Genomic DNA, 11,830 nt, shown 5'->3' on the forward strand with positions numbered 1-11,830 from the left:
GCATGCGAGCAACGACTTGGTTTCTTTAGATGTTCTATCCTCCTCCCTCCTCCTCGTCATTTTTGGCATACAAACGGAATTAATTCAATATTTCTCCCAAAGGGAATGGTGGGTGGCATCATCATCATCGTCGTCGTCCGTCGCGAGAATGTTCACGCAACCTCGTGCTGCTGCGATGGTGGCAACGCAAATCCCCAAACTCATTTCTTTGAAATCTCATTTCTTGAGGACTCCTTTTTCGCATTTTGGTGCTGTCGCCCTTCCCCGCGCACGTCTCCGATCAGCGCGTTGGGCTACGCACGGTGCGAGAGAAGTTCAACGCGCAGGACGATCCCCGTCAGGCGTTGCCGTCCCGAGCACGGAGCCCCCCTTGTCAGGGTGACCCATGGAGGACGAGCCGACTCGGGGAGTCACGGGCACCGCTGGTGCGGGCGAGCTGCGACCCAGCAGGCGCTTGTGTGGGTGGCAGCGCGGCGGTGGTGGCGGTGGTGATAAGGGCGGTGGTGGCTTTGACGGAAATTGCTTCTTCCCCCCCCCAGCCCTGGCCCCCCTGAAAAAGCTTGAAATGTCAAGACTGTACCCCCCCCCGCCTCCTTTGGAAGAAGTTTCCACGTCCTTCTCTGAAGGGTGGCATCCAGCCCACTCCACAGTTTGTCGACTTTATTTCCGATCCGTGCCGCGGAGTGACAGAGCAACGTCGCTTCTCAGCACCAGGCCCCACGCTTGTTTTGGGCGGAGTGAGTAAAGTTGAACGTTTTCGAGAAGTCGCTGCTCGCGAGTGGTCGCTCCCGCATCTGCCACGCGTAGTGTGTACGTTAAACTTCTTTCACACCGTACGTAGCCAGTCGAGCTCATCGGAGGTGCTGGGGGGGGGGAGCACAGCAAACTTAACACGAAAAGCAGTTCTGAAGAAATTAGTTTTTAATCTAGATGATTTTAAAGTGCATATCTCCAATGGCTGTCTAATATCGGAAGGAAGAGCGTTCCAGACGGCCGCAGAAGCGCATCTGAAAGCTCCACGCGATGCGGTGCTCGCCGTCTCTTTTCGACGACCAGCAGCCACAAGCCGCCGCTGCTGTTGCTGCGAGGAACGACCGCAGAGTTCGCGTGATGGTTTACGCCCCTGGACGGGGCAGTGAGCGTGCATGGTCAATGATACAGAGCTATGTGCTCGGTACACACGCACCCAGAGGTGACTTGATCTAATTGCTATTTCTGCGAGAAAATCGCCCTGTGAAGAGAATAGACTCATCAGATCTTGGCAAGCTTAAGCTGGCTGTGCCCGATTAGTACTCGGATGGGTAACCACCAGGACTTGGCCAGATGTCGAGGGTGTGGGGATGCAAGGTGGGCCAGTGGTGCTGAGTCTCGGCCCCCTGGTGCACGTTGGAGGCTTTTCTCCGGGGCATTCCGACTTGCTCCACTTGAAGCCAAAAAAAAAACACTCACGAAGGAGAATTGGCCAAACATCTCGATGCAGGACCCTCCCTCGACAAGGAGTCCCCAGACTCATTCAAGTGTTTTCAACGTACACAATTGCTATCGTCATTACGATTATTATTATTATTACTAGCCGCGATTATGTCGTGGTGTAATGGTCATCAGCACGACGCGCTCGTGCAACCCGGTGGTCGCCCGTTCGATTTGGTCTCCCGGCACGAGGGTTCAAACAAGCAGGTAACCCCCTGCCACCTTCCAGCCAGCAGTCTAAATGGCAACACAGCAGTTGATCAAGGAGGTCGCATGCGGTGGGGGTAAAGTGTGGGTACTCCCACCTCTTCCAAGACGTCTGGCCAGCGTGGAAGCCCTTCTGCGCAGAAAACCGATCAGGTAATTGCAGGGCTGCAGCTTTATCCTTTCATTAGGATCCATGATTGTTGCATTGCACTGCAATTTCGCACGTGTTAACATTTGAACCTGTGCTCCTATCTGTCAGGTTGGTGTGAGCATAAGGCATGTAATTCTGCAAACCATGCATTTGGAATGTGCCAAAGCCAAAGACTGCCCGTGCTGTTGGGGGCAAGTGCTGTTAGCGAGCAGCACCTATGAAGGTCGGCACGGCACACGAGGGGGTGGGTGGCCAGCACCACGCCCGGCCGCCGTCGTCTCCCTCGTGGCGATGTTTACACATCACACGAGGCACTCATTTGAGGCTGAGTCGACTTAGGGGAGATCCATGACCGGTTCAGAAAATCGTCACTGGTGTTGGTCGTGAGCGGGAATCGAACTCGGCTCACCCGGGTTCGAAGAGCAGCGTAGCGCTAACCGCTACACTACCGCTCCCCACTTGCATAGAACGGAGATTCTGCACAATTCTGTAAACCATGCATATGGAATGTGCGCGAACGCACGGACAAAGACAAAGATTCCCCGTATAGCCTTAACAGACTGTAGGGGCAAGTGCTGTTAGCGAGCAGCTATGAAGGCCGGCACGGCACACGAAGGGGGTTGGTGGCCAACACCACGCCCGGCCGCCTTTGTCTCCCTAGTGGCGATGTTTACACATTGCATCATGTACTCATTTGAGGCTGAGTCGACCTGGGAGAGGCTCAGATAATCGCTGCCACTGGTGTTGGCCGTGAGCGGGAATCAAACCAGGGTCGTCAGGTTCGTAGCGCAGTGCGTTAACCGCTACACTACCGCTTCCCACACACACACAAGCAAGCAAGCCAGCCAATGTGTTCACAAGGCAAATTAGACACCCTGCACCCATGCTTGATAAGCACGCGTCTGCTCACATGTTTACCTACAAGTCCTGCTGCTGGCGATAAGTGATGGAATGGACGCGTCAAGCATTACAGACAGCGGTGACCCCTTCTCCCCCCACAAAAAAAAAAACATTTTTTTTAAATAAGATGCTTGTGCCTTAAAGATATTTTAAACCATTAAGGGAACTTCGGTCATCCTCGCAGAAGCTGTGGATTTTGACTGGCCATCGAACAAAGACGGTCACTGCATCGCGCGCTTCCGGATGAACTTCTGCGGCCGTCTGGAACGCTGTTCCCTTACAAAAAGTGCAAGTGTGTGTGCACTTTTCAATCTAGATCGAATTGTTTTTGTTTAAACTGAGTTTTGTGTGTTTAGCATGTCGTCCTCCCCCCGCACCACTGATTAGAATGGTTGGCTTCATACGGTGCGAAAGCAGTTCAACGTACATACATACAAAGAAGTTCATACATATGTTGTTCTTAATAAATAAAAAACAATGCTCTCTGGGTTTGCTCCATTGCTTTGGATGGGAATGTACATTTCCTATTGCTTAGTCACCATGGAAAATGTGGAAACTCCAGGGGCCGCGGCTCACGTGGAAGGACGAATTATACATCAGCACCGCTCGCCATAGAGCACGGGAATGTTGCGCTGCAAACGTAAGCCACTCAATAAGGTGAAGGAATCTAAGCACGCAAAGCTTACACGTGATCTTCGTGAAAATAAAGGCATCAAATTCTCAGTATTCATGGTCAAACGGTGTAACTTTGCATGCCAATCATGGTGGAGCGTGCGCTTGCAGTGCCTGTAATGTGCTTGGTAATACTGTGGGTTTATCGTTCATCTTTGTATTACTTTTCTCTCTCGTATACACTCACAGTTAGCAATTGGAGTGACGCGTAATTCAGGTGCCAGATGTCCGTGCATCGATTGACAATTTCGCTTTTTTTTGTTAAAGCAAAAACATTGCTTTTAAAGCACCTACTATTAGCAAGCACTTTTGTGTCTTTTCCTGCTTTTGTTCGGTTGAAAGCTCGCAGCGATTATTTACTTTAAAATTGCAACATTTCCTCGCATGTATTGTGCGAGCAAGCGCGCCACGCGAATAATGTAAACGTCACTGTATGTACGTATGTTGAACTTATTTCGCACCGTACGTAGCCAACCGTGCTCATCGGAGGTGTGGGGGAAGGATAACAAACTAATCACGAAAAACAGTTATGAAGAAATTCGTTTTCAATCTAGATTTAAAAGTGCATAGCTCCAGTGGCTTCCTAATATCGGAAGCAAGAGCGTTCCAGACGGCCGCAGAAGTGCATCCGAAAGCGCCACTCGATGCGGTGACCGTCTTTGTTCGATGATTTGCCAAAAGCCGCTGCTGCGAGGATGACCGGAGTTCGCATGATGGTTTATTCCCCTTGACGACATCAGCGAGGTAAAATGGAGCAAGGCCACTTGAAGGAAGACTTTTAAGAAATGGAACTTTTCCTCTGTGCGTGCGGAAGCTAGCGGTGGCGAGGGCACTTTGCGAATCGATGTCGATGTCGTATTTCTCGCTGAACCACGTGCCCTTTATGAATCAATGAGACGCGTACGTTTGGTCAAAGAATCGGAAATGCAATGTGTCACCCAAAAACCTTTATTATGAATGTGTCACCTCCAGGAACAAACAGCCTGTTTGGCTTCACAAATATGATAACACACGAGCACAGCATGCACGTGAACATGTCACTTCAATAATTTGCCATGTGTTTTTCTGCTCAATTAATGATATAGAATAAATGATGTAGGTCACCGAACCTCAGGTTATATCCACTAAATGCCAAAGTCCTTTGTATAAACAAGTGTGTGAGTTTACTTTATTTGTTGAACAACTCGGTAAATACATTATAGAACACCTCCGAATGCCAAGCCTAAAGTCTGACTTTGTGCAACCAAGGTTCCATTAAAAATAATCGTCCCCCACTGTGGATTTTATACTTTAAAGGGCACTGCAAATAACATTGTAAAGTAACTTAATGTAGCATGAAATGGAGTGGCACCTGTGTCTTTGAAGACAGAACACGAATAAGATTTGCTCTATTTCAAGCTTTTTGCTTGCACCCTATATTTACATAAAAGATTCAAGTATGGGACTTCTTTTTTTTTTAAAGAAAGCAAATCCCGTCCCAACATTTCACTTGACTCACGTGTTAGTCTCACAACATCGTATTCCATTACCATAATTTTGCCTTAACTACTTTTATCTTAGCTAAAGTCACGACATTATATTCGGTTGCCACCCGGCCCATAGTTAGTATGAACAGTAAATATTTTAAATAGGTCGACTAGGCCCTGTCTTTTACTCACTTTAAATAGCTCGTGTGATTTGATGCCATTGTCCAATGCGCCCGTTTGCCAGCATGTCACGACTCTATTGCTGAACCATTTTCACACGTGATCTTTGTCCGTGTTGTATTCAATCGATGGTAGCATGATCCCATTACTGCTATTGTTTCTCCTGCAGCATCACGCCACACGAGCACAGAAGCAGTAAAGATCCATGCGTTGGCTACGCAGCTCTTTTTTCAGAAGCGACCTGGCTGTCACAAATGACAGCTCAACAAAGTGGCTCATCATGTGGAAATTTAGAGCAGCCAAATACTCGAAACGCATTTTTATTCTAAACGTGGAGGGGGGAAAAACCGGCGGACCCTGGGAAAAATTCACGTGACTTTTTGGGGAGAGAGAGACATGCAAACTCCAAACATACAGCAAGCGTCAGGGTCGGGGTCGAACCCACAACCTCCAGCCAGCCTGTATACCAGGCGAGGCAGTTAACATCTCGCCACCGCGGTGGCGAGATGTTACCTCCGGGCACGTGGAGCGAAACGTCGGACACCGCTTTGAGCAACACGCGGTACAAGCCGAAAGCCACAGCGGGGGAGTTGTACGGCGCAATCGCGAAAACAAAAACAATACCACGTGGCAGCGCGTGAATCAAATCGTCGCGACGCACGGCGTCTCGACCTCCCATTCACGTGGGGCCCACTCGGTCGCCTGGAAGGGGAGACGACCGGGCGGCTTTTCGCGCGGACGGCAACGCAGGAATGCAGACGGAGTTGCGACGGCTCCCCTGGACACGCGAGGCGCGCGCCGGGCCAGGTCGCACAACGCGCTGCGACCTGAGCGACCCGGCTTGGGCGAACGCCGCGAGCGATCGTCACGAGGCGCGCCGCGCGTCGCCTACCAGTGCCGCGCGTCGCCTGCCAGCGCCGCGAGGCCACGGGCGCTCATCGCGAACGGACCCTTTGTGAGCAGGAGGGGGGGGGGGGGGTGGAGGACACGGACGTTGGTGAATTACGCGGCCGTGAAAATCTTTGACCCCCCCCCCCCATCTTCCAGGAACTCAATGAGATCATGGCAAAAATGCATTTTTATCCGCCAAGGCTCCACGGTACATTAGCGGCATGTGCGTAAGCAAATCCTTCCTGAATACGGCACAATGACGGGGGGCTAATGCACCGAGCTTCCGTGTTGACATGATCAGAAGAATGAAGCAAAGCACGTCGGCACCCGTATGTGTTGTGTTCTGAACGTCGGTGCAATTGCTTTTCTCGTGCACACACAGACAAAGATCCCCCGAAAGCGCTGTGCAGCGAGTACCTGTGAAGGCCGGCACGGTGCACGAGGAGGTGGGTGACCAACACCGCGCCCGGCCGCCTTTGTCTCCCCCAGTGGCGATGTTTACGCACCGCAACAGATACCGATTTTAGGCTGAGTCGACCTTTGGGGAGGCCCATGGCCGGTTCAGATAATCATCACCGGTGTTGGCCGTGAGCGGGAATCGAACTCGGGGCGTCGGGTTTCGTAGCGCGAGCGATCCAGTCACTGGCGCCACCGCTGTCCACGCGCGGATGCAAAATGCAATTCACGTTGCACTCTCGTCAGTGGTGGTGGTGGTGGTGGTATCACGCACGCGTTGCAAGATTCAGACACACAAAAAAATGCCCTCGGTAATAATGTATTCGCTGTTTATTCGCTTTTATTCACCGGGAAGATGCCGCGAATTGGCGGTGGGAGAATGTGACAATTGTGCCCTCACAGCTGTTGGGAAGAGTGACAGGAGAATCCCGTGAAATAAAATAGATTACTGCACAGCAGCCTCTAATGTTAATATGTAAAGCAGTCAATTTGTGCGTCTATAATGTTGCCAACATACAAAATGTGGGAGATGATGGGTAGGGAAATTCCCATTAAAGCCGGATAATCATGAACGATATTGCATTTAAATCACGCGGAGCGAATTGACTGTGACCAAGTACACTTCACTGTAGTTATAGCGCATGCATTGTTAGCACAATTACGGAAGGACATTTCAGAGTACTCTGGTTTTGTGCGCTCGCAAATTGCACACCGCAAAGCGAATTTCTCCAAGAGGAAATTCCTGCTGTCGCGAATGTTTAAAAGTTGGATCAAACTTTACATGGTATGCATGTATGCTGAACTTCTTTCACACTGCACGTAGCCAACCGCGCTCATCGGAGGCGGTGGGGGGTGACAACAAACAAAACACAAAAGCGGTTTCAAAGAAATTTGTTTTCAATTTAGAAAGCCATAGCGTTTATTTCTAACGTTCAATACAGTTGCACGAACAGACACTGCACATGCACACTCATTACATGCCCTGCGAGAGTACCCTGGCGGCTAAGAAGACTCTACGGTAATTTCTGAAGTAAATGCCGTTACAAAAGCTATGTGGGTTCGTGTTCCTCATGTGTTCGCTTCCTGTAGCACTCCGAAGATGGCACAGCGATGTCGGCCCATGAGCCACACGGACTGGTGGTGGCGAGGACATGTTATCTCCCTCACCTGGTGCGCAGGAGGACATGGGTTCGATCTCGCACCCGTTGGCTATTTAGATTCCGCGTGTTCTCTTTCTCCCCGCGGTGGTCGCGTGGATTGTCCTCCGGGTTCCTCCTACGGTTTGCCCCCCCCATTTAGAGACGAGACACGCTTAGATTATTTGGCTGCCGCTATACATTCCCACGTATGATGATATACTTCACTTGCATCAGCTCGCGATCGTGTGTGGCCAGGTCGCCCCTGAAAAAGAGCTAAAAGCTCAAGTGAGCGTTGCCTGGTAAATTAAACATTTTAGTTTAATGTAGTGAGCGATGGCGAACATTTTGGGGGAGGCCTTCATATGCCAATGGCTGTTGCAAGATGATGATGGTGCGTCAAATAAGTGTTGCCGTCTAATAACTGTAATCGTGCATAAGGAGAAAGTGACAGGCATGCGTTATGCTCACAGCGAGAACCTTGGTAGCAATGGCGATGAGTTTGGGCTTCATAGCACACGATATCCGATCTCCACTGTGTGAATGACTGAGAAAATATAAGTACAAAACATGATAAGCAGTACTTGAGATCCATAACAGAGGTTTTTGGATTAGATCGCGTACATATACGTGCCGTTAAACCCGCCACCACCCGACACAGCCAATTGGTAAGGGTTGTCACGTAAATAAAACATGACAATTCGTTACTAGTTCAGCAGACCGGTGTGTTGGAGAGTAAACAACCAGCATAATCGGATGATGCCCGTTTTAATTACCGGCGAAACGTCGTACTCAAATTGTAGATGCTGTGAATTAGTAACGAATTGGCACGTTTTGTTAACGTGATAAACTTTACTAATTGGCTGTGTCGGGTGGTGGCCAGTTCGACGACACATTTATATTTACGCGATCTAACCTAAGGAACAACCTCTATTATGGATAATATCGCTCGCGAAAGCCTACGTGTTAAACAGTACTCAAGATACAAACACCACGCGTTGCAACTATTTGTGGCAAATTATATAACACGATTTAACATAAAAACGAATGCTCCTAGCTATAACACTCCATTAAAATATTATATTCAAGTACAAAAATGCGCATTTAAATGTGATCGACGCAATTATCCAATTAATAACGATCCTTACACATGTTTCCATGCATAAATGAATGCACATTACAATATATTAACCAAAAGATCGGGTAACGTTGCATTTAGGCTAGTGACTGAACTAAATTGTGTAAATGAGACGGAAAATATTATAACAAAAAAGATATACACAAGCCAATTCTGAATACAGTTTTAATGCTCCCCAACTAAGGTTGAAAGCGTTGACGCATGAACCATCTCCGTTCGTTCATCCGTCCGTCACAATAAGTCTTGTGATAAATCATCCCGTACGAGCAAAAACGTCCGTATTTATAGCTGAGCGACATTCGGTTGAAAAGTGGCTAAGCGGATTTAGGAGTTGTCCCAAAATAAAAAAAAGTAACCCAGCTGTAAAAGGGCTCGTCGGCGCTGTGACAGCAAGCAATTGAAGGGCTGCGCTTCCATTTCTTAATACAAAACTGCAGGAAACCATTTCCCTCGAGAGTTTGTGAAATTGAACACAAGAAAAAAAACACAGCATTGGCAGCCAGTTAATTTGTTGTCATAGGCAGCCAACGGGTTCTGTAGACGTGCTGACACGGCCGTTAATTGCAAATCTGTTAATTGTCCCGTCCGCTTTTTTTCAGGTGCATACCAGCTGCGTGATCCGTCGGCTTCTGAGCCCCGTGCGGGGTCACAGCTTCTCCGTCGTTACAAAAATAAATGTCATTTTACAAAGCAATGAAGGAATATATATATTGGAGGAACATTTTTTTTTATATATAACCGACAGTGTTTGGGCAATGTGTTTATTCTGCTGTCGCATTGCATTCTTAGACTTTGCTCAGAAAAATCTACCGAGTTGTCTGCATTCCAAGACCGTGGTATTTTACACTGTTCGTGGCCCAGGATACACACTGTCCATACATTGCTTGTAAACACCAAATACTATAAAGTACAGTTCCTGCCTTTGCAAAATTAGAAGAATACAGCTCGCATACTCACATATAAAGGTGACGTTACACACTTGTTCGTTATTTGTTTGTGTTTAGTTTGTTGTGCATCCCCCGCACCTCCGATTCACACGATGAGCACGGTTGGCCACGTACGAAGCGCAGCCCTGCAACTGCTCGCTCGTGCCACTGCTGGTGGAATGGCCTCACTAGAGGGTGTCCTAGAGAGCCCCTCTGAGGGGTATTTTGGCCTTCTCTTCCACTTTACCCCACCACGCGCGACCTTGTTGATCGATTGACTGCCCCTACCTCCCTCCACCTATCCTCATCCATGCTCATTCACAACTTCACGCATGTCCCCCATACCCCGCTGCCTCTCATCCACGCTGCACCCATCAGACACCCTCACTCGCCATCACACTCCATCTTACTCTGCCTTACCTACCCCTGCAGCATCAGCTTAATTACCAGCCCTTGTCCCTCCATTCATTCCATTGCCTTCCTCACTGAACGCCGTCGGATTTAATCTTAAAGCGCCCCGGGAATGGGCGAGATATAAACGCGAAATAGAATATAATGCATATTGCTAGGTGGACAGAGGGGGGGGGGGGAAGTCCAGGGGCATGCGACTCTAGAAGTCCAGAAGTCCTCACCAGAACGTAGTGGACCACATCGTGAACCACGGAAACTCAGCGAAGGCATGGAAGACATCCACTCCGCTTGCTTGAGAGATTCATTTTGTCTATCTCACCGGGACGCGGACCTCTGAGTTGCCATACAAAGCCATAGTGGATAAGTAGTAACACGGGTCCTGTGGCAAGAAATAATGAATGCCTGTTGGTCGCGAAAGCCTACGTGTTAAACAGGCAAGTGCCTGTCTGTATCTCTGCAGAATGTATCCCAATTCACTATAATAATACTTTCATTTTATATCGGGTCATTAATGCTAATAGCATCGCACAACGCTGTACATTAATTATATGTATAAGCGACCAAATCCCATACACAGCCACTACTGCCAAGCAAAATAAAAAATGAATAAACGCATTAATAAATGGCACCAAAACAAAAAAGCACAAACAACAACAACAAAAGTTATCACAGCAAAAGAAATGAACCCAGAAGGTCACATCCCAGACAAATCCAGGGAGGTTGAGTGAACAAAAACGTAACCATCCATAAAAAAGGTGTTTGGGTTAGATCGCGTGCACATCAAAACACATTACACATAATATTGGTCGCGAAAGCCTAAGTTGGAAAACTAAAACATTGCCAGCATCCCGCGCTGAACCGTAACCAACCAACTTTGACAAACGTGCGAGGCATGTCTCCAACCGTGCAGCCATGGAGGCTGCAATCATCGTGGTGAACAAAACAGAAATTGCTGATAACGATCCAGAAGGGCGAGGTCGAGTTTATTCCCTCGAACAATGGGCCGCCAATAGCCCACTTAGGTAAGAACGGGGAGTGGGGGGAGGGAAGTGATTCGAGAAAGATAAACACACACACTCCACAAACACAACGCAATGATGTTGTGAATCTTGGAATGGTCCACATATGGACTTGTCCCCGCTTCACGGGACCTTCCCTGCCAGTATATACAAATATAATAATATGTACTCTTTGGTTCTTTCGGTAAAGTCACGTGGTTATAAAATAAAATCAAATAAATCACGACGTTTCGGGCACAACACAAGCGTCCATCATCAGTGTGTTGCGCCCGAAACGTCGTGATTTATTTTATTTTCTATCTACGTGCCTTTACCGAAAGAACCAAAGAGTATGGATTCCTGCAGTCACGAAAGCTTCAAATCAAGATAAGAATGAGGTTTTACCCTTTCTGGCAATAAAATAGTTGTGTTAAGATTTTAAAACACCAAACAGAAAGCCTTTTTCAAGGAATCATGTCTGCATTGACCACACATACTTGTGGTGAACATGAAAATAAAAAAAACATGCTCTGGAATTATATGGCATTGTCTTTGAAACTGATTGGTCCACACCAGAGACAATAAGTTTCAAAGGCAATGCGTATCGTTTGCATGTTCACCACAAGTATATGTGTTTAATGCAGATAGGATTCCTTGCAAAAGGTTTCAGTTTGGTGTTTTAACATCTTAACACAAACTGTTTTATTGCCAAAAAGGGATAATCCCTAATCTTCTATTGTCCCCTCTTTGTACGGCATCGAGAGACGTGCTCGTATTTGCACGCCCCATGCCTCCAAATCGTATTCAACAGCAACAGAGTGTGATGGC

General features: G+C 48.1%; 1 long non-coding RNA gene across 1 annotated transcript; it reads right to left on the reverse strand.

Moving 5' to 3' along the window:
* Positions 1-4,332: 4,332 nt before the first annotated feature.
* LOC142923075 (uncharacterized) lies at positions 4,333-11,296 on the reverse strand. The gene is made up of 2 exons (XR_012940502.1): positions 8,001-11,296; positions 4,333-5,997 (listed from the first exon to the last, which is right to left on the reverse strand). It is a non-coding gene; the product is annotated as an uncharacterized LOC142923075 (long non-coding RNA).
* Positions 11,297-11,830: the final 534 nt, after the last annotated feature.

This window comes from Petromyzon marinus, chromosome 6, assembly GCF_048934315.1.
Source record: "Petromyzon marinus isolate PM22_M1 ecotype Great Lakes invasive population chromosome 6, UKy_Petmar_22M1.pri1.0, whole genome shotgun sequence".
NCBI lineage: Eukaryota > Metazoa > Chordata > Hyperoartia > Petromyzontiformes > Petromyzontidae > Petromyzon > Petromyzon marinus.